Raw genomic sequence first — 23,281 nt, forward strand, 5'->3', positions numbered from 1 at the left:
CCAACTTCAAAATGTACGGCATTTATTCCATAAGAAAGCTATTTATATATATATATATATATATACCGGTAGTTGTAATATATTCAATATATAGTCAACCCTGCCGTAAGGTAGCCTGAATTAATAGGTATTTTATTGACTTTCCAAAAACCTCAAAACCAAAACCAATTGCGATGTCACAATGAATGGGGCTGACTGACACATCAAGTTATCCTTGAAATCCTTGCAGAACGAGCAGGCACAGAGCGAACGTTAAGAACAATGTCTCTGTTGGATTGATTTCATGATTCTTATTTAATGTGTTACACGTTGTCTCTAGTCTTCTATCTCTATATCTCTGTAACACCTGGCTCTGTTTGCTTCCTGATCTATAGCAGAACTTGAAGATAAAGACATTTATCCTCATCTTGCAGGAGCAGGACTTCCAGAGGAACTGAACCCCCCAAGAACTATTGCATGTCTTATTACTGGCTGTTTAAATTCAGGGATCACTAACGTTTGAGATACTTGAGTTTGTTGTTTTATTGTGGCATTTCTATAGGTATTTTCCTTTGAAAAACCCTTGTAAAAGTTTACCACAGTAAAAAGCCTAGCAAACTGTAATAAAGCATAGTGAAAGCATGGTAAAGCATAGGTAAGCATTGCAAAGAATATCGAGGTATGGTAAAGCATATTAAAAACATGGCAAACCAGAGTAAGCTATGGCACAGTAAGCTTGGGAGAAGCATGGCAAAACTGCAAAAATATGACAGTAAACTTTTATAAGAGAACGCTCTTAATACAAAACTACGCACAATCTATTGGTAACTGTGGGCTTCTGTGTGCTGTATTGGAATATATGAATTGAAGTTATCAGTGCAAGGTCTTAATTGATAAGTCCCAGTACTTGATAAGTCAGTTTTATTTTTTAACTCTGAATAGTTGCTGGTGGTTTGTGGTTAAAATTAGTTTGAATGTTCTTGTTCTGATGGTAGCTGAAGCGTGTGTCTTTATCAACAAAACAAACAAACAAAAAAGTGTGCGAGAATAAAACAGGTAAGAAAACAGAAATTGCACCACCTGGGTTTTAGTAACAAACCGTTGCCTCTCTTTATTCCTTACGAAATCAACAGGCTAAAGGGATAAGGAAAAATCTAGGCTTTAGAAATCTCACTAAACCTATCATATACGTACTTATGATATTAATTGAAGATGGAGTCAGCTAGTCCCTTTTCCATTACAAAATACATACTTGACCTGAAAAAAACAACAAAACTAATAATAATAATAAACCTGAAATACTAATACTGCATTAAATGGTATTATTATTATTATTATTATTATTATTATTATTATTATTAGTAGTAGTAGTAGTAGTAGTAGTAGTAGTAGTAGATGCAGTTTTTGCAGTACTGTTATTTAAGACTTGCTAGCAGTAATTAAGTATTGTGTTGTTTTGTAGACAAACAATGTATTTAAAACTGGCAGTGCCATTGTACAGAACCACACCGGACTGGCAGCACCATTGTACAGAACCACACCGGACTGGCAGTGCCATTGTACAGAACCACACCGGACTGGCAGTGCCATTGTACAGAACCACACCGGACTCGCAGCACCATTGTACAGAACCACACCGGACTGGCAGCACCATTGTACAGAACCACACCGGACTGGCAGTGCCATTGTACAGAACCACACCGGACTGGCAGAGCCATTGTACAGAACCACACCGGACTGGCAGCACCATTGTACAGAACCACACCGGACTGGCAGTGCCATTGTACAGAACCACACCGGACTGGCAGAGCCATTGTACAGAACCACACCGGACTGGCAGCACCATTGTACAGAACCACACCGGACTGGCAGTGCCATTGTACAGAACCACACCAGACTAGCAGTGCCATTGTACAGAACCACACCGGACTGGCAGTGCCATTGTACAGCTATCTCCCTGACCTGACCACATGACTGTTACCCTCAGGGGAAACCTTAGACTGGGACAGAGCCCTTTCTGCAAGACTTATAACTGTATCCACACATGCTATTGTATTGCAGAACTGTATTGCATTCCCATGAGCCCCGGGGAGCTTATTTATGTTGATACAGTTCTTTTGTAGGATTAGGGTTACTGGAAAACGCACGTATCAACTTCAGGCAAAAATGGAATTGCCTCTGATTTATTTAAAGCCTTTTCTGGACATGCTTTTATTAGTTCAAATTGTTAACTGTCAGGTTGCTTCCTAACACATGACCAAGTGCTTATATGTTTGTTAATGGTTAAAGCTAAAACCACTCACTTTAAATCTCTAATACGAGATTATCAACTCAAAAGTCAAACCTAAATGAATTGGTCCTGACAGGCAAAACAGTGGTGCACAGGGTCTTCATCAGCTGCATTTCTGTAGAATTGAACTAATTAGACGTTGCACTGTTTGGTCACAAGAGGTCACCCTTTCCCCTTTTTTTCTTTATCTGCGTGATAATGAATAGTTGAAGTTGCACCATGCCTAGATGGAAACCTTAACTGAAATAGTCATTTTTTGTCGAAAGACCACTAGCTTGTTATTTTATTTTCCTTAATTTTTTGTCTGGTGTCTATGTCTTCTACAGCAACTTCACAATCAACAAAAAGACTTTTGAATGAATAGTATAATAATACAGTCCACCCAAGTCACGCATTTCGCGGGTCAGACCCGCAAATTTACATTAAAACCAGCAAACCCGCGACAGTCATTGTACATCCCCACAGAATAAAACTTGTATGTAAGATCTCTGTTTGTGTGATGTTTGCCATTATCAACAGCTCTTACGTGACAATAACAGAAGTAAAAATAATCTCGAATACTGTGCAGATGTAATTTCAGTAGTGAACTCACAAAGAACATGATACATGAAGTACAGTTCAGTTTCACTGCAGTGTTTGGTCACAAGAGTGTGCTCCTAACATGCAAATAGTGAGGTCTCGTAAAAGCCCAGTACAATAGCTAATGTACATTGCTCAAAAACACAGACAAATAAGAGGATATCTTTACACAGTCCACGAATTTAATACATTTCACATAACATATTACGTTTATGTTATAGGACTAAATCGAAAAGGGACTCACTGACTCCAGAATTGTCTCATATTTGTGCAGAATGGTGGGCGTGATGTTTGAACCTGGGGTATTGTGCACGGATAAATGTTAAGTACACGTCTATTTACACGAAATGCGTAACGGTAATACAAAATAAACTTTATTAAATAAAAGTAAAAGCCCTACTGATTTTTTTTTTTAAACTGCAGGTGGCTTGTATATATATATATATATATATATATATATATATATATATATATATATATATATATAAACTTTCCAAGGAGATGTTTCCCACATCAACAGTAAAAAAAAAGAAAGAAAGAAAGAAAAACCTAACATCCAGTTTTTTTTTTTTTTTATTATTTCTACTACAACAAAGTGACATTGTGTTGAAATAATCCACACTGAGCAGTGCCCGTATGGGTTGGCTGTTATTGAACAGATTGTACTTTGCTGCAGAAGGAACATGGAGGAAGGCTGCTAATCCTCGGCTTTTTTCAGGCACACAAGGACCAAAGACCCTATTAGAAGAAGCGCAGTGCATTGTGGTCCGGGGCTGGGGGGGTGGAGGGGTGCTCTTCAGCGGTGACCAAAGTCTTCTTGACGCCACATGTCTCCTAGGGATCACATGAGCGCCTCCTTTATTGATTCTCCTGCAATGCCTAATTCTATTAATCAGTGCGATTTCCCAGTGGGCTGCGGTTTATTTCTGTCATCAAATGACTGACGAAATCTTTAGACACAATGCATTAAGCCCAATCACAACAAATAGCAGATAGTGTTAACATGTCACAAGCAGCGAGGAGGCGGCATTATTCTCTAATTTGAAAGCGAGTGAAGTGATAATGCAGTATGTCATTCTTCTGTGAGCCTGCATTAATGCCGCTGCCTGAGATGGCAATTGACAGCAAATCGACTCCTCCTAAGTGTGTGGGAAGAAGATGAAATTGGGGTTATGGAGGAAATAAAGAATATTGACTGGCAAACTGTAGAGCAACAGCGGCCTTTAATCCATTATTGCTTTTGATGGGGAAGGCTTAATGCAACTTCATTGGAGAATGCATTTGCATTTCGCCACTCTCCCTCCTATTTCCCGCTGCGTCGAGCACCGAGAGCGTGTTAACTGATGGCTCCTATTGATTTTTGTTACATTTTTTTCCTGTTTCCCGCTTATTCACCGTTAAATAATGTTTTGTTTCATTTTTCCTCCACTATAAACTCATATCTTTAAAACAGGCTCATTAATTCTAGTCAATTTAACAAAGGTTAGATCCTTAACTAGCGAAGTCTGCAGAGCACAGTGCTCTCCGGACTGCGTAATAAACACAATTGTGTTGACGCAACCCAGAGAAAAAACTATTAAGCTACATCACCTTTATAAATATCAGTTGTTTTACAATATATATATATATATATATATATATATATATATATATATATATATATATATATATATATATATATATATATATATATATATATATATTAAACATACAAGTGCAATGTCCAATTGGATAGTTATTTTGTGTCAGGCAGGATATTCAGACCTATACATCTGCACTGCCCCTTTAAAAGACAGCCATTATTAGGCAGGCTAATTAAAATACTGTTGGAGAATAGAAATGTAAGGTCTGCCTAGAGTAACAGAAGTAATAGGAGCTTTTTTAACTGCATGAAATAGTAGTACTGTAAAGAACATATAATCAAAGGACATTTACAGTCATTTAGACACACTCAAGGCATTTATGTGGCCCCTATATGCTTACCATGCCCTTAGAAAGTCAATTAGGCTGAAGGTTTGTGGGTAGACATGTAATGATCGAAGTGAGTGTAGTCACTGTTATTAGTATTACCCTGACAACATTCATTAAGTAAGCTACTCCTTTCATAGACTGTACGTATGGTATATGACGTATACTGATGCTTGGGCAATTATGTTTGGGCTTATTGTGTAATTAGTACCATTTAATATATAGCAGTGTGGAGTATTGCTTAGGGCTCTGGACTCTTGACTGGAGGGTCGTGGGTTCAATCCCAACTGTATAAATGGGTAATTGTATGTATCAAATAATGTGATATCTTGTAAGAATTGTAAGTTGCACTGGATGAGGATGTCTGCTAAGAAATAAATAAATTTTTATATATATATATATATATATATATATATATATATATATATATATATATATATATAAACTTTTAAAAATAAATCCAATGCTTTATTTTAACCATTTTAAAAGTGTAATTGTAAAAGCACAGCAAAGTGTAATAAAGCATAGTGAAAGCAGGGTGAAGCATTGTAAAGCTCAGGGAAAGTCACAGATAGATAGATAGATAGATAGATGGATGGATGGGTGGATAGATGGATAGATAGATAGATAGATAGATGGATGGATGGATAGATAGATAGATGCATTTTATGTTTTCACACCCATTCCACCACGTATGTATGTTTAGTTTTCTTTCTAGTTTCATATACGCTAAGTAAGGGTCACTTCTATAATAAACTGAATTTCACATATCATGATTTATCATGAACTCTGTTGATTCACATCAATACATCTAAGTGGAGTCAAGTTTGTTTTCAAATCACAATGCAGAACAATGCAGCACGCCCTGAATGCTTTCAGTTTTCTCCCCTAAATTGGAAAGACAAATAATCAACGTAGGTCGAATTTCTAATTTAAAAATACTTAGCCTTGCCTTTCAGAAAGAAAAAAAAAAAATAATACATTTTTTTTAATTTTTTTTTTTGAGTTCTTCTCTTTCGGTATTCCAGTAGCAACAGCTGTTCATTCCGTTCTGTTCCAACCTCTGGTGACCCCATCCGCCGTCTCTGAGTGGCAGAGATGGAGCAACAATTAGTTTTATTACTTGCTCCTGCTGCAGCCCGTCTATTTGTGATTTCACAAATATTCCATCCATTATGGCACCCCCTTCTCTTATTAGCTGCGACACACTTACTAACATGGCAAATCACGGCTTCATTTAGTCTCAGGGATCTGCAGATTGCAACTGTCAAACACAAAAGAGACTTCCATTACGGTGGCAAGCCTGCGAGTGTTGACTCTAGCAGATGGCAATAATGGGACACAGATATCTTCCGTGTTTTACATCTCCTGTATTTCCTTTTTCTATTCTTTAAATATTACACAGTAACAAGGTCACAAATGAGAGGTCACGCCGTGTGAAGATGAAGTCTAAGATCAATGGGAGTGCATTAATTTCACTTTGAGAATATAGGGTCTGTTTTCACATTGAGAATATAGGGTCTGTTTATTAATGCGCCTGGGTTTATTCATTGCCTTTGACGAAGGAACACAAGCGTAGATGTTAGTTTTATTTTAATCATGCAAATGCTGGAGGATCTAAATACCACCACTGTGTCGATTTCTAAATCAAGCCTTCTATGTATAGAGGCCAACAAATCTCTGTAGTTTATTTGTGTCTTTATAATTATATATAAATTAGATCCCATTTGGTTCAATTTTAATATATATATATATATATATATATATATATATATATATATATATATATATATATATACACTATTTTTTACAACTATTTTACAATAACATGAATGTCCTACAATACAATTATATTATGAGCAATATAGAAGAATAAAGGAAAATAAATGGATAAATAGACTTAATACCATGATGCCTGAAGGTGTACATAGAAAGGAATAGTAGATTGCTGCATCATTAACAATCATGTAGTAAATGACATCACAAGCACATGCATTCATTTTAAATATAAACAAGTGAGTGTGGTTACCATGGCATCAAAGGCCTATAAGTTGTTTGTTCCCCTGATAAAGGCATGTTAAACATACCGAAACATGGGGAAATAAATTGGGATTTTAATCATCTAAACATTTAAACAGTTTGTGTACATCTGTAGGGTTTCCTGCCATTTTGTATGCCATTTGCTCTTGTATTCAGCAGTGTGGAGTAGCAGTGTGGGCAGCAGTGTGGAGTTGTGGTTAGGGCTCTGCACTCTTGACCAGCGGGTTGTGGGTTCAATCCCCAGTGGGGGACACTGCTGTTGTATCCTTGAGCAAGTAAGTACTTTACCTAGATTGCTCCAGTAAAAACCCAACTGTATAAATGGGTAATTATATGTAAAAATAAATAAATAATGTGATATCTGTATAATGTGAAATAATGTGATATCTTGTAACAATTGTAAGTCGCCCTGGATAAGGGCGTCTGCTAAGAAATAAATAATAATAATAATAATAATATTCACTATTACAAAAGTAAGGTTCTATGTGGTTTTATGCATACAACTTTGTGTGTGCATGTGTGTCTGTTAGTAAGGCCTGTTCTTAACCCATGGCTGGCTAGAAATAATTACATTTGTGGAAAGAAAATGTATGTCAGTTGGCAGTTGGCAATATAACCTTCATACTGACAACACATCTTTTATCCATGGAGATCAAACCTCAGCTTAAAGCCTTGACCTTTTTTCCAATATTCATGTAATTTGAAACTCAGGTTGCCAAGCCAATTTTCAAGTACAGTTCAATGCTTAGAGTAAGCGGTGGGCTGAAAATTATTATTATTATTATTTATTTCTTAGCTGACACCCTTATCCAGGGCGACTTACAATTGTTACAAGATATCACGTTATTTTTACATACAATTACCCATTTATACAGTTGGGTTTTTCACTGGAGCAATCTAGGTAAAGTACCTTGTTCAAGGGTACAGCAGCAGTGTCCCCATCGGGGATTGAACCCACGACCCTCCGGTCAAGAGTCCAGAGCCTTAACCACTACTCCACATTCCACCTTAACCACTACTGACATTCATCCTAAATAGATATAATAAAATAAAATAAAACAGATGATAATAATCTGACACGCATAGCTCTATTTTGGTGCAGCCTCGATTCCAGTTTGGGGTTTCTTCATATTTGTATGTTTGTTGGTATTCGGAACCTATGGAGGTCCTTTAAGCAGCACACAATAAGGTTAACTGTAATTAAATGACATCTGAAATAGTAATTATTTTTACATTTAGCTTTACTGAGGCTATATAATTGAGTGCTAATTGACGGTACATGCAACCCACATCTATTGCTTGTTAATGATGCATTCGTGGGTATGGTTTGCATTTGTGCATTTAATCAGAGTGCGCTAAACATTTGGCAGATTGCATCAGAAGTGTTAATGGGAAAGGAGTGCTTTTCTGTGATGAGCACTTAAAGCATTAGCAGCAACTACCTTACACATGTTGAACAAACGGTGCATCGATGAGGAATGCCTGGCAATGGAATAAACCGTATCTCTCTAAAGAGCCGTTGAGACGCTTGCCATGGATAATGCCTGCCTCTGCATGTTATTTGTTTCCAAGCAACCTTTGAAGTTGCAGTTTTAGAATAGACATTTCTGTAACACTACAAAATAATAGCCGCAAATTCATAATGAATACCGGCTGAATCCTAAAGGAATGACACCTGAATATCTTCTGCACTTCCACTTCTGAAGCAATTCATGTTGAATTCAGCCCTGGTAATTCATGTGGATTTAATTACCCGTATTCATTTCATTTTCCTTTGTAACAAAACATGCATTCATGGGATTGTGGGAAGTGTTGATTCATACACGAATGCATGCCTTATACATGTGATCAACATCATTTGTTTCAAAGGAACATGGAGTGAATATGGATAATTCAATCCACACGAATTAACAGGGCTGAATTCAAAATGAATTGCTTCAGAACTCGGAGGAAGTGCCGAAGATATTCAGCTGTTATTCCTGTGGGATTCATCCGGAATTCATTAGGAATCTTAGGCCATTATTTTAAAGTGTTACCGACATTTTTACTTCGTACCATCTTTAATTTCTTTAGAATCGTACCACCTTTGTGCATATGCAGTGGAGAGAAGGGTCTAGGAAACATATAACCACCTGTAGTGTATTGTTAAAGACACAAAATAAACTGGCGTACGGTGCACTGCAATAGACGATACGTCTATTACACGCTCCACAAACACACTGCCAAGCTTTGCGCATTTGCAATTCCCTTCCCTGTATTTTGATGATGAATATTGACAAAACATTTCCATTGCATTTTTTAAACCAACGCAGTTTAAAATGTCTAAAACGATTTTTTAACTACCAGCCTTTCGCCTTTAAATACAGTAGTCAGTTAAATACAATAGTTGCCTGAGCTTTATTGATTTTCACAGTCAGTACCTGAAGCAGTGTGATACTAACCCTGTGGCTCTTTTAAAAACCACCTGGTTAGACAAATGGTCCCCTTTTAAACAGAGTATAATGTGTTTTCAAATTATTTTATTGACGGGAAGTGAGATGTCCTCCACAGGAATCCGTACAAACTGGCTGAACATGCTGAGCCGTGGTCAATTTGTACTCCATTTCCAATTTCTTCATTATTTGTATTTAAAACCACACTGAGTGGCACTCTATAGTTTCAAAGAAACATACATCTGCTTTCTTTAAATATTTCTTAGGTCTGTATTGTGCAGTGCTTTTAAATGCTAGGAAGGTTTTCTGGTTTCACTGTAAGTGTTAAGAATGCTTTAAGGAATCAAAAGTGACACAAAAAACTCTGTTGTAAAAGGCATACAGCTGGAATAAACTCATTGGGGGTTATACACTCAGGCAGCACCATTTATCTTTAACCCTGTAATATCTATCTATCTATCTATCTATCTATCTATCTATCTATCTATCTATACTGTATATATATATATATATATATATATATATATATATATATATATATATATATATATATATATATATATATATATAATCCACCCAGGCCAATAAGATGAATAAATAAGTCCTGAACACCTCAAGGAATAACCGGTGTTTAATTGAGTATTTATCTATTTTACAATCAACATGCCGTATCGTTTTTAGAATTATAAAACAACCAATAGTTACATTTAACCTTATATTATTAACATGAGACTACAGGCTAGATTCCCGAATCGATTTACTCCAAATCGTCATTGTTTTCTGAAAAGAAGAAACAGCCATTGCAATTCTAAAACGAATTGGAAGCTACCACAGACTAATTACAAGCCACTCAATGAAATATCTGAGTTGTATTACTCAGGTTTGGTATCCTTATACTACTAGGGTACTTCTATTAAAAATGGTGCTGGTTTGGAGTTAATAGCTTCAGGAAGTTTAATATCTAATATGTATTTTCTATTCTTTTATTTGGACTCTATTAAAGCATTTGAATTCCTAAGTATGTTTAAAATATATTTTAGTCAGTTGATTTGACTAAATGAGACAGCGGCTGGGTGTCAGAAAGGGTCCCCTTTCATATATTTTTGTTCTCTATCTAATTTCATCATGCGAGAGGTTAAAAACTGAAAAGCAATGGACCCTTTTAGACTGCTGCGCCTTGACACATGCTGCAAAGCCTGCTGTGTACAGTCAAATAATTGCTTTATGATCAGGCACTAATTAGATAAAAATGAGAAGTTCAAAATGCTGCATAAAATAAACATATTTATTTAAAAATATATTTGATTTTCCACAAGGCAGAATCAATTTGCAGGCATTGTTTTTTTATACTTGAATGAGGAATAAATCCTTTAATTTTGGATATTTTTTGAAGACGTTGCGCACTGCTGCACTTTTCTATGTGAATGAAGTCCGGCCCTCATACCATCTGCTTCGGGAATGTTAACCATCCCAATTGACCTTGAAGACCCAGGCAGATTCCCACAAGAAGGTTTTCTTTCCCACATCAACTGTCTTTCAAATGGGTCACACTTCATTTCCATTGTTGACAAGCACACTCACAATAATTGCCATTCTCCTGCCTTGTTTGGGTTTCAGGATTGGCTACTCTTGGATTCCCAACAGGTCAGCCAACACATGAACAGGGTCTATTTAGCTAATTAATCTAAAGAGTGAAGAATCTGAATACCCCCATTGATTAAATATTAAAATAGTACCTGTCTTGGATTCATTTGAAAGACAGTGATACACTTAAGAGACTCACATTTGAATCCATATTTAGATCAATTGAAAAGACCTCACAAAATTATTATGGCTTCCATGCTGACTGGTACGTGACATAACTTCCTGTTTCCCTCGGTCCCAGCCTTAGTTCTGACAGACCAGGAAGTTTGACCAGGTACCAGGAACCACAATAAAAACAGCTGCATCCTGCTGCTATCTATTCAACTGATCTGAACAATAGTTCATATGAATTCCAATGGACTATAAAGGTTACATTACTGATAATAATGCTCACAAATGCAATACATTAACTAATGAATAAAAAACAGCTCCTGAATTAAAATCCAGAGGGATTTGCAGTCATTATTTCAAGTGTCCGTTTTTTAAACAAAACATTAATATCAGATTACAGCCCCAAGCCTTTTTTTCTGCAATTGGAACAATGATTAATGTGTTGCTAAGCTGTTGTTAACAGTTAATAAACAGTCAATAAACAAAAAAGCCTCCTAAAATAATGCGTGATTCAGAAAAGGAGACATCCACAAAAGATGTGAAATTAACAATTATTTATTGCATTTGACAGGTGACCATGCCCATAATGAAACGTAACATAATTTGTCCTAAAGCCTTGTACATTGAAGCTTGATATCTGTCCCTATACGCTGACTGAACTATGATGTAATGACTATTGACTGAATGCCAGCTAATGCCAGCGGGCAGGACAAGTGGCCCTCTGGGCCACCTTCCCCCTGGACAAGACTCACTGCAAGGTGGAGGCAGGGAAGGAGGAGGACCAAACAAAGAAATGACTAGGAGGTGTAGACGAGAGGGCTATTTATAAGAACAGTGTGATTACGTATGTGATTAGTGGGTGGATCCTCCTTTCAGAAACACAACATAGTTTCCAATCAATGCCTGATATCAGCATACTACCTGAACTGCAGGGATAAATATGGAAAATAAAGCAAAAAAAACTGGCATGACTCAATAAACACAAGGCTAACAGAGGAGACGAGCTTCCTGAGATCTCCTTCTGTATTTACTGAGGCACATCCAGCAACTTCAATTAGATCTGCTTTGGAGGAACGGTTCTCCGGGTTCAACTTCTGCAAACCAGCAATCACAACAGAGAGAGAGAGAGAAATAAATAGTGTTTTAAATCATTAGCGCTGATTGGAAGCAACCATTTGCACTCTGCCTTTACAGAGACTGGTCAGGAGAAGAAAGAGACGCTTGGAGGTAAATCGCATTTGTACGAAAATTAGATTAAACAGCTGAGTACTTAAAATCAATAAAATATACAGCGTGCATTCAGGAGCTGCTCTTCATTTTCAGCTTCCATTAGGAAGTGCAGTAGAGGAACAAGTAGCCACACAATTCTGAGTCAACAGGCGTATAATAAGGAAGTTCAGATTGAGTGCAGCCACGTCCAGGAGGGGAGAATTGAAAGGCCTCATAAATACACTAATTACCAACTGTTGGCCCTGATTATCTGTGAAGTGGCAAATCTATGCTTTAGCTTCAGCCCTGACACAACTGAAAGAGGAACAAGTCTCACAAAAAAAAGAATGCAAACCCAATTATAAACTAATAGCAGGTTTGAGTGATAAATGCAGAAGCAAAATTATAATTGAATGTGTGTCTGATTATAATGCTTCGGGTGTGTCGGAGTTGAAGAAGAATTGTCTTGCATCGAAAGCGGAGCTATCACAGGAAGGAAATGGCCTTCGAGACATATAAAGAGGTCTTTATTTTAAGAAGCCAGTGAAGGTCATGATTACCTACCCAGGAAAGAAAGGAGGGAGGGGAACTCAACCTTTTGCATATCAGACTGTTTGAGTGATTAAAATAACATTCATTTAATGCACTTACCACACTGGAAGATTACCAACCGCAAGCTTTTCAAATAAATCTCTTTTAAAAGCTGAAACCTTGTTATAAAGTGACAGGCTGTGACTTTTAAGGCCTGTTGTGTTGTCATATTATCTGCGTTTAAAGCACAAAACTACAGGATTGTTTGTTAGTTACGACAGTCTTGCTCTTTTGTCCATGACAAACAGAATCCTCAGTAAATATCAATAATCAGACCTTTTCAGTCTTTGATCTGTGTCCTTGGTAAATCTGCCCAACACTGGTTAAAGACTCCATAACTATAAATCACTCAGTGGTGGCATATGAAGTAATACTAAAAGAAAGGTCAAATAAGTCATTGGACAGAATGACTAGAAAGGTCCATGGGTGCCAATGGTCACAGCTACTGCTCTTCGTGTCCTAACATCTTGTCTGTAATCATGAGAGCAGGGTATTCTCAGACAAACTAGCTGTGTAAAACTGTATAACACCCCTAAAGAAACTGGCACTATGAAATACATGTTTATGTATACACATGCAATTAGTTTCCTGGTCATTGTAATAAAAATGGTGTTCTCTGTTTCCTAATATATCAATCTGATTGTGGTTTATATGCTGACTGTTTTTATTTGTATGAAATCACTTGTGTCCCTTTTCGTGCACATGCAATAAAAAATAAGTAAATATTGAAGAATAGAGATGCATAACAAGGCTTTTATCTACCAAAGTCATGTTTTCCTGGCACAAAAGAACTAATCACAATGGATTCCTCACACAGATTTCATAGTGGGTATACTTATTGTTCCCATGGCTACTCTATAAGCATTTTCAAAAATACTGCTCTATTTATTTTCCACTTTAAAATATGGAGGACAAGCCCACATTTCTTTCAACTTTTTGACCAATCTGTCATCCGATTAGGGAACACATAGGACAATATTTAGTCATCTGTTTTAAATCCAACCCTTACATAGTCAAGGCTTTAAAGATAGCGGGAGGACAGGAAGGAGAGGCATTCCCTCATTTTTTTTACATGATTTTCCCACTGTTGCCCTTTAATCCTCCCAACGTGAGTTCTTGTACTCCTCAGGTCTGTAGGGGGTGGGAGCTGTTTGTCAAGCGCTCCCCAGTTGCTAGCAATGACCGCTGGAGCAGAATCCACGTTACCTCAGCAGAAAACTCAAACATTTAAGTGAATACTTCTCCGCTGACCCAGAAAGACCTCTTTCTATTTAACTACAACAAAAGTGTGAGTGAGTGAGTCATGAGATCACATCCAACCGGTGATTTAAATAAACTGAAAGAGGAAGGCTGAGTTTGAATGCCTTTATGAGAAAAGGAAGCTTATGTATTATCTGAGAGCTAGATGAAAGTACAAAAGTTTATTTGTGTATTTACTGCAGTATAGGATGCTAGAGTATTATGTGTTTTGGACAATGTCATATATATACTACTATCCCATATATATATATATGGGATAGTAGTGTGGCCTACCAAAAAAATCAAAATAGCAAAAGACAATAATCAACGATTATCTGTGTGAATGTTTTAACAGATTCTCAGTAAACTTAATTCAACACACACAAGAATAACCCCTCACTAAATTTGTATTGAAGATACTGGAAGCCACACACCCCTGTATTAGGTTAGACAGAACCATAGACATGGATGTTCCATGGGTGTGCATGTAACAGAGTGGAGGCTGGGTGCCAACTGGCGACCCCGCAAGCAAGCGTCTTAACCACCATGCAAAAGAGCCCGGGCTCGTCCATAACCTTGTCTCACTGACAGAGGACAGGACAGAATCCGTAGCAGTAGGGTATCACACAACACTGCCCGTTACACACAGTGAACATTGAAACAAAGACTGACATGATAAGCATGTGTTATCGCTCTGTTTCTGTACTCTTACCAACATTTTAATTTCCTTTTTTTAATTTATTTTATTATTCTGACTGAGACTCCTAGAAACTTTTTTTTTGTGTCTAACCCACACTGCTGAACAAAACGAGTTTACATCGCTCTGTCTTCTAATACCTCAGCTCTTTCCAATTTCCCTGTGGATCACGATGCTCATTTCCAGGGCTGGGAAACATTTTACTTCCCCCTGCCTTGGCAGATGAGACCCGAGGCTGTTATTTTTCTTGCTCACTTAGGGGTGTAAAATTACCAGCGAGAACTCAATTAGTATCATGTCTGCTCAGCTCTGGGCAGGGTGAGGACTAGTTAAGCTTGCCCCCTTACTATTCAAGCTGACACAAAGTAGCATCTGCCTTCTGTAGATTGCCTAATTGATTTCGACTTCTGCATATGATGAGCAAACAAGGTCTTCTTTTCATAGCAAGCAAGACAAAGCTCAATGGCGAGGTGTGTGAATTGTTTTCTCTGGTCAGCTGCCCCATTCTTGATGCAGTGTTCAATACTGGAAGTTACGTTTCTTGCAAGTAGCTGGTATTCAGCTTTAGAAGCACCTAGGAAGGCCAAATCATACACAGTGGTGTCATTAACACTGGACAACTAAAGCAAATCACCCACAGTGGTATTATTAACATTGGACAGTCAGAAAGCCATGTCGTGACTCTGAGGAACTAAATCAAATTCACATGAATACAAAGAAGATAGTAAAGACACGGTGGCTTATAAGGATACTAATGATAAATAATGGCCTCTGATTCACAGACTTATTTATCAGCAAGCTAATGAAAGGAAAACAACTATTACATTGAAGTTTAGATATAATTGCTGTCATTATTTTAAAGTGTAATTTATTTTTAACCAAAACACTTTCTGATTGTGGGCAATATTTGTAAATAATTTTGCGGCAAGCAAACTATGTCTGACAACATATATATAGTAAATATGGACGGGAGAGGAGGGCTATAGTGGAAAACTATTGACCCGAGGGAAGACTGTTGTTACCGCAAGCTGAGGGCATTGCACTCTGGAGGTAACAATAGTCTTCCTGAGGGGCATTTCATTCTCCACTATGAGCTGCAGTCTATATTTAATATATAAATAATAAGAGAGGCAAGGTTAGATAGTAAATATGACTTTATATACTGTAAAGCCATAAATATTTACAAGCTTTTTATTATGTGTTTTTCACTTTTGAAAAAATATATATATTTTGGTAGCAAATATTTATGGCCTTACAGTATTTTGTTTAGGAGTGGAGATGGAGGGCATTCCTTTGAAAAGGGGCGGGGCTGACATTGATGTGAACCAGTGATGTGAACCATGTTCAAAAACCAGTAAAAGCAAACAGTTAAGACAGAGAGGCGCATAAAAAGAGAGCCAGCTTCCCGCTGATATAATTTGTACCAGAGTATTAAGAAATGGACACAAGAATAATAGGCAAGTCAACTTTCCTGAAAAAGAAAATGGAAAATCTCAGGTTTGAATTGTCTTAATTATACCCTTACAGGCAGAGAGCTGTGCTTAATGTTTCCTAGCAGTGTTACAAGGAGAAAAAATGAATTGGATATATATATATATATATATATATATATATATATATATATATATATATATATATATATATATATCCCACCATTTCTCCAAACAATCACTTAATGGGAGCAGTGGAATGGACAAGTGCTGCTCTATATTGGGGACAGATTGCGAGAACGAATCTCTCCTGCTTTCAAAATAGTAATATAAAAACAATCTTTCTTTTTTTTTTCTTGTTGTTGCTCAAGCCCTGCAAAGTGCAGACACTGACAGGAATTTCAATTATTTCATTACGAAGGAAATGAAAGGACTTAAGTGTTGTGATTTCAGCAGTCTTTTCATAGATCAATCTAATGTATGCTCACACTGGAAACCAAGCAAAATGCGAGGGGGGAGAGGTGGATAAAGCAGTGTCTACTTAAATCATGCAATTAAAATGGCAAATTCGTTTCTTGATATATTCATTTAAGTGGTTGAGTGGATTTTTTTTTCTTCTCCTGCAGACGGCACCCTGCCAGGCAGAACACAACAATATATACATCTGCATGCTATTTTGATTAGGGTTACCTGCTAAATGCCAAAGAGCCACTGGAAGTGCTTGCCCTCCAAATTAGACAGCCGTGGACTCATGAAGAAAATTCAAAAAGAGACTGGATGGAAGCATTTAAGGAAGATCAGGCTAATTCCTGGTATTCAAGGAAAGCATTCACAGCCAGCAAAATGTGCGAGAGTTACATTGTTTAAAAGCCCAGTGGAGCACAGTATCTGCATGTACCATCAGGGTTTGGGGTTAATTCTTGTTGTTCCATTTCCAATTCCTTTTCAAAATCAATTCCCAATTCCAATTCCTATTCCTGTTGCCTTTTAATCAATTCCAACACATCTTTGATCAAAACTGCAATTAGCAGCATTCTGTTCAAAGGAGCCTTCTCGCAGTGAAATTACTTACATTGAAGTCGCTGTTAGTCAATTAAATTGGCTTCTGATGAAAGCAGCTGAGCAGTCGCAACAATTATTGTCATGGCTCTAAAATATCAATTCCAATCCCTTCGAAGGAATTGGGATTTGATTTTAAAAAGGAACTGGAATTGGAAATCTGGAGTTGACTCCATCCCTGTATGCAATGCTTCCCCAGTATAACACAAACTGATGATTCACACATTTGTTGAGCTCAGTTTACGGTTCTTCTTCTTCTTTAAGATTTTCTTTTTGTATTTTCTTAATCAGTCTGTCTCAATTGTCTAGATGATGTTGAATTGTGTTGCCTTGGTTTCCAACATGCAAATGAGTCTAGAAGCAGACTCTGTGTCAGGGTTGTTGTGAGCATGGCTGTGGTCTCTGATTTGCAGGGGCACAGGTACAGTGGGGAGAGTGTTCACCACATCTAAAGGAGATGGTTTTCAGGTTGGTCAATGAAGTACTAGTAAACGTAGGAACAAAATACACCAACAACTTACATTTATATAGAGCCTTATCATTTCAAAGGCATCTGCTTGAACATTCCAGAACCAACTGTTCTGGGCTGATTACGACTATATGGGAGCTGACTGAAGGTCTGTTCGTGGGTTTCCCTCACTGATGTCAGGTAGCTGAAATATAAAACGTCCTCATGTCATGATAAATCAGTTGGGAGGGCCGACACGTCGCAACGTCTTGAGAGCGGAACAGAAAGAGGAAGCAATGCGATTACAAGATATAAACTGCTTCATTAAAATGATTATATACAGTGCATACCCGCATTTTCTGGTTGAGAAGAGGCTGAGGAAAGGAGCTGAAGATAGACGAAGATTAAAACAGGGGAATACACAGTGGTTAATCAAACAGCTGGGAACGTGATATCAAAAGGGTACTAATCAGAAACATTCGGCATGGCAAAAAAAGAGAGAAGGAAAAAGTGCTAGGAAATGTAATGTGAACGGCCCCAAACCAGTGTGAGGTAGTGAGGTGCACAGACCCCTCAGTACAATGCAGAACCCCACAGTACCACAGATTTTCCATACATTCCAACTGGTGTTCATGTTGAATTAAGAATTGGGTCACATAGTGATACATAGTTAATATCATATAAAATGATGCATACCGGCTTGATGTCTCTCAAGTTTCTGTCAGTGAACACATTTTAAGACAGAACAACAATATAACCTAATCAATGCAAAAACCTGTGTTTTAACTCCCTGAAAGTCAATTCTGTAAAACCCTATCAATTACACATGTATCATCTGCCACATTTGTGTGTGTGTGTGTATTCGATGGGGTTCAAGAATTTGCCCTGGCAAGATTTGGAAAATAAATAAAAATAATAATCTATCTATCTATCTATCTATCTATCTATCTATCTATCTATCTATCTATCTATATCTAAATTGTGTGTTAAACATATATGTATATATAATGTGTGTATATCTATATATATATATATATATATATATATATATATATATATATATATATATATATAGATATATAGATATATAGATATAGATATAGATATATATAGATATATATATACACACACACACACACACAGACACAGACACACTGTATATGTATGTTGAACACATACAAATGCTTTCTTTTCATAACAGAATTCATGTTTCAAAAACCTTTATCGGAAGATGCATTTGATCCAGAATTGCTTTTCCATTGCTGAGAGATATTGCCCACTTGTGTGTGCAGGATGATATAAAATGCCCTCATACCGGCTAAGTTGAAATAGAACAAAACAGGCAGTAGTCTATATATATAAAAAAAAAAGTTATGAGTAAAGTGCGCCACTCACATCTTTGAAAAATCCATTTCTGCTTTATTTTGCAGTCATCAATTGGTTTGAGCAGCTCAGTCTAATGCATATAATGGACCGACTATCCTCCTTTGATCCTTAGAAGGTTATCTACAAGGGGAAATATGTCCATCTGGAGACATGCCACGCACAATGCAGACATGAAAGAAGTAGAAGAGCTGCTTAATTATTATCAATAGACATATATTCATTTTCTTTTGGAATTAAACAAACATGTTTCTTCCATATACCTGACTTCGTTGCCACAGAAAGCATTGCCCCATCTGGCTTAGTTTATATTCTAATTGCAAAATGTTTCGCTGAGCCCTGAGGAAAAAAAAAAAACTCTCAATACAATGCAGCTCTCCAATAGAAAAGCAAGCATGAGGACAAACAATGGGAAGATTTAAAAAGGAGATTTGTGTGATAATATCCAACACTAATTAAAAGCTACACAGCACAGTCTCTTTTCCTGGGCCACGGAGGAGAGAGAGAGGGAGATAGAGGTCATCGAATGACCATTTACCCTCCAACAGGTGAGCGTGCTAGCAGACCAAATAAAATCACCCGCTGTCCCTCATCTTGTGGGAACAGAAAAGCAGAAACGCGGTTGAATGTATGGGGGTTGTAAGGAAGTACGATGGAGGCACTACACCAGGGCTACAAAAATCCAGGCCTTTTATTAATTATTTAATAATTAACTGATTAGGACATAAAATTAGGTGAAATTTGTTCAATTTAGGGTACAGGTGGAACAGACCAGGAGTGGTCCGGATATCAAGGACTGAGATTGTGCGCCCCCTGTTTTGAAGAGAAGGAGCGACAGAGGAGAATCCAAACATTACTTTCATTGATAGCAGAAACATCAAAAAAAAGTGTTTCCTTTGTGTGCACAGTGTCCCTTTGTGAGCAGCAGCAGACACAACCGAGTCTGAGAGGAGAGCTTCTCACTGCTACCTTGGGGCTGTTTATATTGTACAAGGGATGCACGCAGCTAGGGAAGCTCATGAAGTGGATGCAAGCAAAACTGGTCAGCTGCTCGGCTTGTTTGTAAATAGCAATTAAAACAATAATAGCTGCTATTGGCACGTCACTGTTACAAGGTGGTCATTGAACTATGAAAGATAAACACTCTTTGAACACCCACAAGCATAGTATGTGATACAAAATAAAAACCAGCAAACGAATGTGCTGCAACTGTTATACTCCCCAGGTACTGAAAAGTAGGTAACAGTGCATATGTATCTAGCATTTTTGTGAAGAACAAATAGATAATATATCAAATGTGTTATTGCGCAGGTTTTTAACATCAGTGAAATATCTATGAAGCAATTGGCTTGTATCTACAGCTGATTCACTCCTTGCCGGAATACAGGATTGAAACTACACTCAGCCATGAAGAACTCGCTTACACAATGAGAGTGGGGAGTGTGCACCTGGCCACTGATACACTGATCAACATGCACATGTGTGCCCCGGGCATCCCATGGGATTATCCTCTTACCCACTGCCAGGGCCATCAGGTGCTGCACGCCATTAGACCGTCACTCTCTAACAAGCTAATAAACCATTCATAGAAATTCCAAGCGGTTGAAACTGATGGGGTAAAAGCTGCGTTTCCATGTTTTATGAAGCTGAAAGAAGGGGGTGTTTTGTGAGCATACAGTGTATAACCTCAAGCAGCTCAAACCTGACCTGGAGGGTTCACCAGCAGGGGTGTGAATCTATACTGAGTTCAGACAGCAATTGGGGCCAGTGATAAAGCAACACAATTACATATATAAAAATGAAAAAGATAATTTAACCATTAATAAACTCTAAATGGCAACACGTTCTATTGTGTCTCTAATTACTGAGTATTAACTGAGTATTAACTTAGTAAATACAGTACATGTGTACTTACACATAATTACTATGTTATTATGCATAGTTACAGTGTACTAACCCTAACCCCAAAGCTTGCATTGTAACTATGTATAATAACATTGTAATGATGTGTAAGTACACACGTATTAACTCAGTAGCTACTATGTAACCACACAGTAATTAGAGACACTAAGAGTGAAGTGTTAGCAAGAATTAAACCAGCACAAACTGGGCTGTCGTGGTTCCCAAAGCACATTGCTCTGAGTGGAAAGAAGAACAATATGAGTACTTGCTTTAATCTGTACAGCTGTCATTAAAATCCTTCAGACAGAACCTGGCGTTATGCAAATTTATACGGAGATACGCTAAAGAGACTTGCATGCACTAGATCTTCAACAGCACATAAACAGCCCTATTTTAATCATTTAAACAATGGGGTTATTCAGAGTCTGCACTTGAATTGACGTTGTTTGTGTGTGTGTGTGTGTGTGTGTGTGTGTGTGTGTGTATATATATATATATATATATATATATATATATATATAATTATTTATTTCTTAGCAATTATTTACAATTATTATAAGATATCATTATTTTTACATACAATTCCCCATTTATACAGTTGGGTTTTTACTGGAGCAATCTAGGTAAAGTACCTTGCTCAAGGGTACAGCAGCAGTGTTCCCCACCTGGGACTGAACCAACAACCCTCCGGTCAAGAGTCCAGAGCCCTAACCACTACTCCAATCATTATATATATATATATATATATATATATATATATATATATATATATATATATATATATATATATAGTATAAATGATTTGCTTGTTGCTGTGTAATGGAAATATGTTCTATAAATATATGAAATGGTTATACAATGGAATAAGACTGATTTAGTTTAGTCTGCAGATAATAAGCGGCGAGTGTATTCTGCTCATTTACATTTCCCCATACACATTGCATTTATGAATTCCTGAGACACCTGTTTGCATTCACTGGTGTCATCAAAACGCACATGATCCAACTCATTTGCTGCTAATTTATACAATTATTGTTATAGAACTGATACCTCTGCTTCCAGTCTTGCTTTCTTCACGAAATTAATATGTATTCATTTGTGCAATTTTGAAATGAAAACAGGTATGTACAATTACAAATATCATTAGCACGTGTTATACTATTGATGTTTAAAACTCAAAACAAAGTGTAAAAACGAATCAAACCCAGGTTTAAAAGGCTATTCAGAATTATTTATATTTCACAGGTTATAAAGACTTGTATTGCTAATTGGGCTTTCATAAAAGCAATTATGTTGAATTTCAACCATTCTGAATCTCGCCTCTGGCTCGGTAGGTTTGCTACTAAAGCTTCCCTTTTTGTCTCCAAAAATAAACACATGAAGAATATATTTTTCCCCTACCTAAAAGGTTGTCATTTGTGTAATAATTTTGATTTTAAAGGGATAAACCTGTTTGGTGTGAATAAATGGAGAGATGCCAACAGATACAAATAGCATGTTGTTTAACTCGCATTATCTCGTACAAACACAACAACAACTAAGATGGAACTGTGAACGACTGTAGCCAGAATCTCTTGGGCAAAAAAGTATGACAGTAGCACACCCCTTCTCCTCGGCAGTGAATTTCAAACTAGAGCTATCAGTGTTTGACTATGATGTGACCCTTGTGAAAGTGTCCCATAGCAAAAGCATGGTAAAGCATAGGCAAGCATTGTAAAGAATAGCGAGGTATGGTGAAGCACATTAAGAAACATGGCAAACCAGGGTAGATTGCACAGTATAACCATGGGAAAATAATGGTAACACTGCAGAAATACTGTGACAAAAATACAGTGGTAAACTTGTGTAAGTTTACAGGATAATATAGAATAAGAATGGCAGTAAAGTATTTTTATGAATCTAATCCTTCAATAACTGCAGGGGGTAATTACTGTCAATGGCAAATGCAACTCTGATGCAAACCTTGTAACTGCGGTAAGCAATAAGGAATGGTCATATATCCCTTCAGAACTACTGAAACACTTTGCTGAAACTGTACTGTGCATTGTCCTGGCTGACCCTGCCATGACCCCTATTGACAGTGTGATCACATGTCTTTCAAATAGACATGGGGGGGCAGCTAAAACTGTTCAGCAGTCATCCCTGTTCAGATGGGATCTGCCATGCTATCGAAAGGAAAGATTATTGGAAAGGTATAAACTGTTACTCCAGCAAGCTGTAGTAAATTAATATGTTTGCTAAACTAGCAACGCTAAATGAACAGCACTTGTTAATTTGTTT

At 37.2% G+C, this 23,281-nt stretch overlaps 1 long non-coding RNA gene across 1 annotated transcript in view; it reads right to left on the bottom strand.

The window, feature by feature from the left end:
• LOC131707296 (uncharacterized) overlaps positions 1–23,281 on the bottom strand; it is a 39,446-nt gene that overhangs the window by 3,030 nt on the left and 13,135 nt on the right. The window lies entirely within an intron of this gene.

The sequence above is a fragment of the Acipenser ruthenus genome, chromosome 39 (genome assembly GCF_902713425.1).
Source record: "Acipenser ruthenus chromosome 39, fAciRut3.2 maternal haplotype, whole genome shotgun sequence".
Lineage (NCBI taxonomy): Eukaryota > Metazoa > Chordata > Actinopteri > Acipenseriformes > Acipenseridae > Acipenser > Acipenser ruthenus.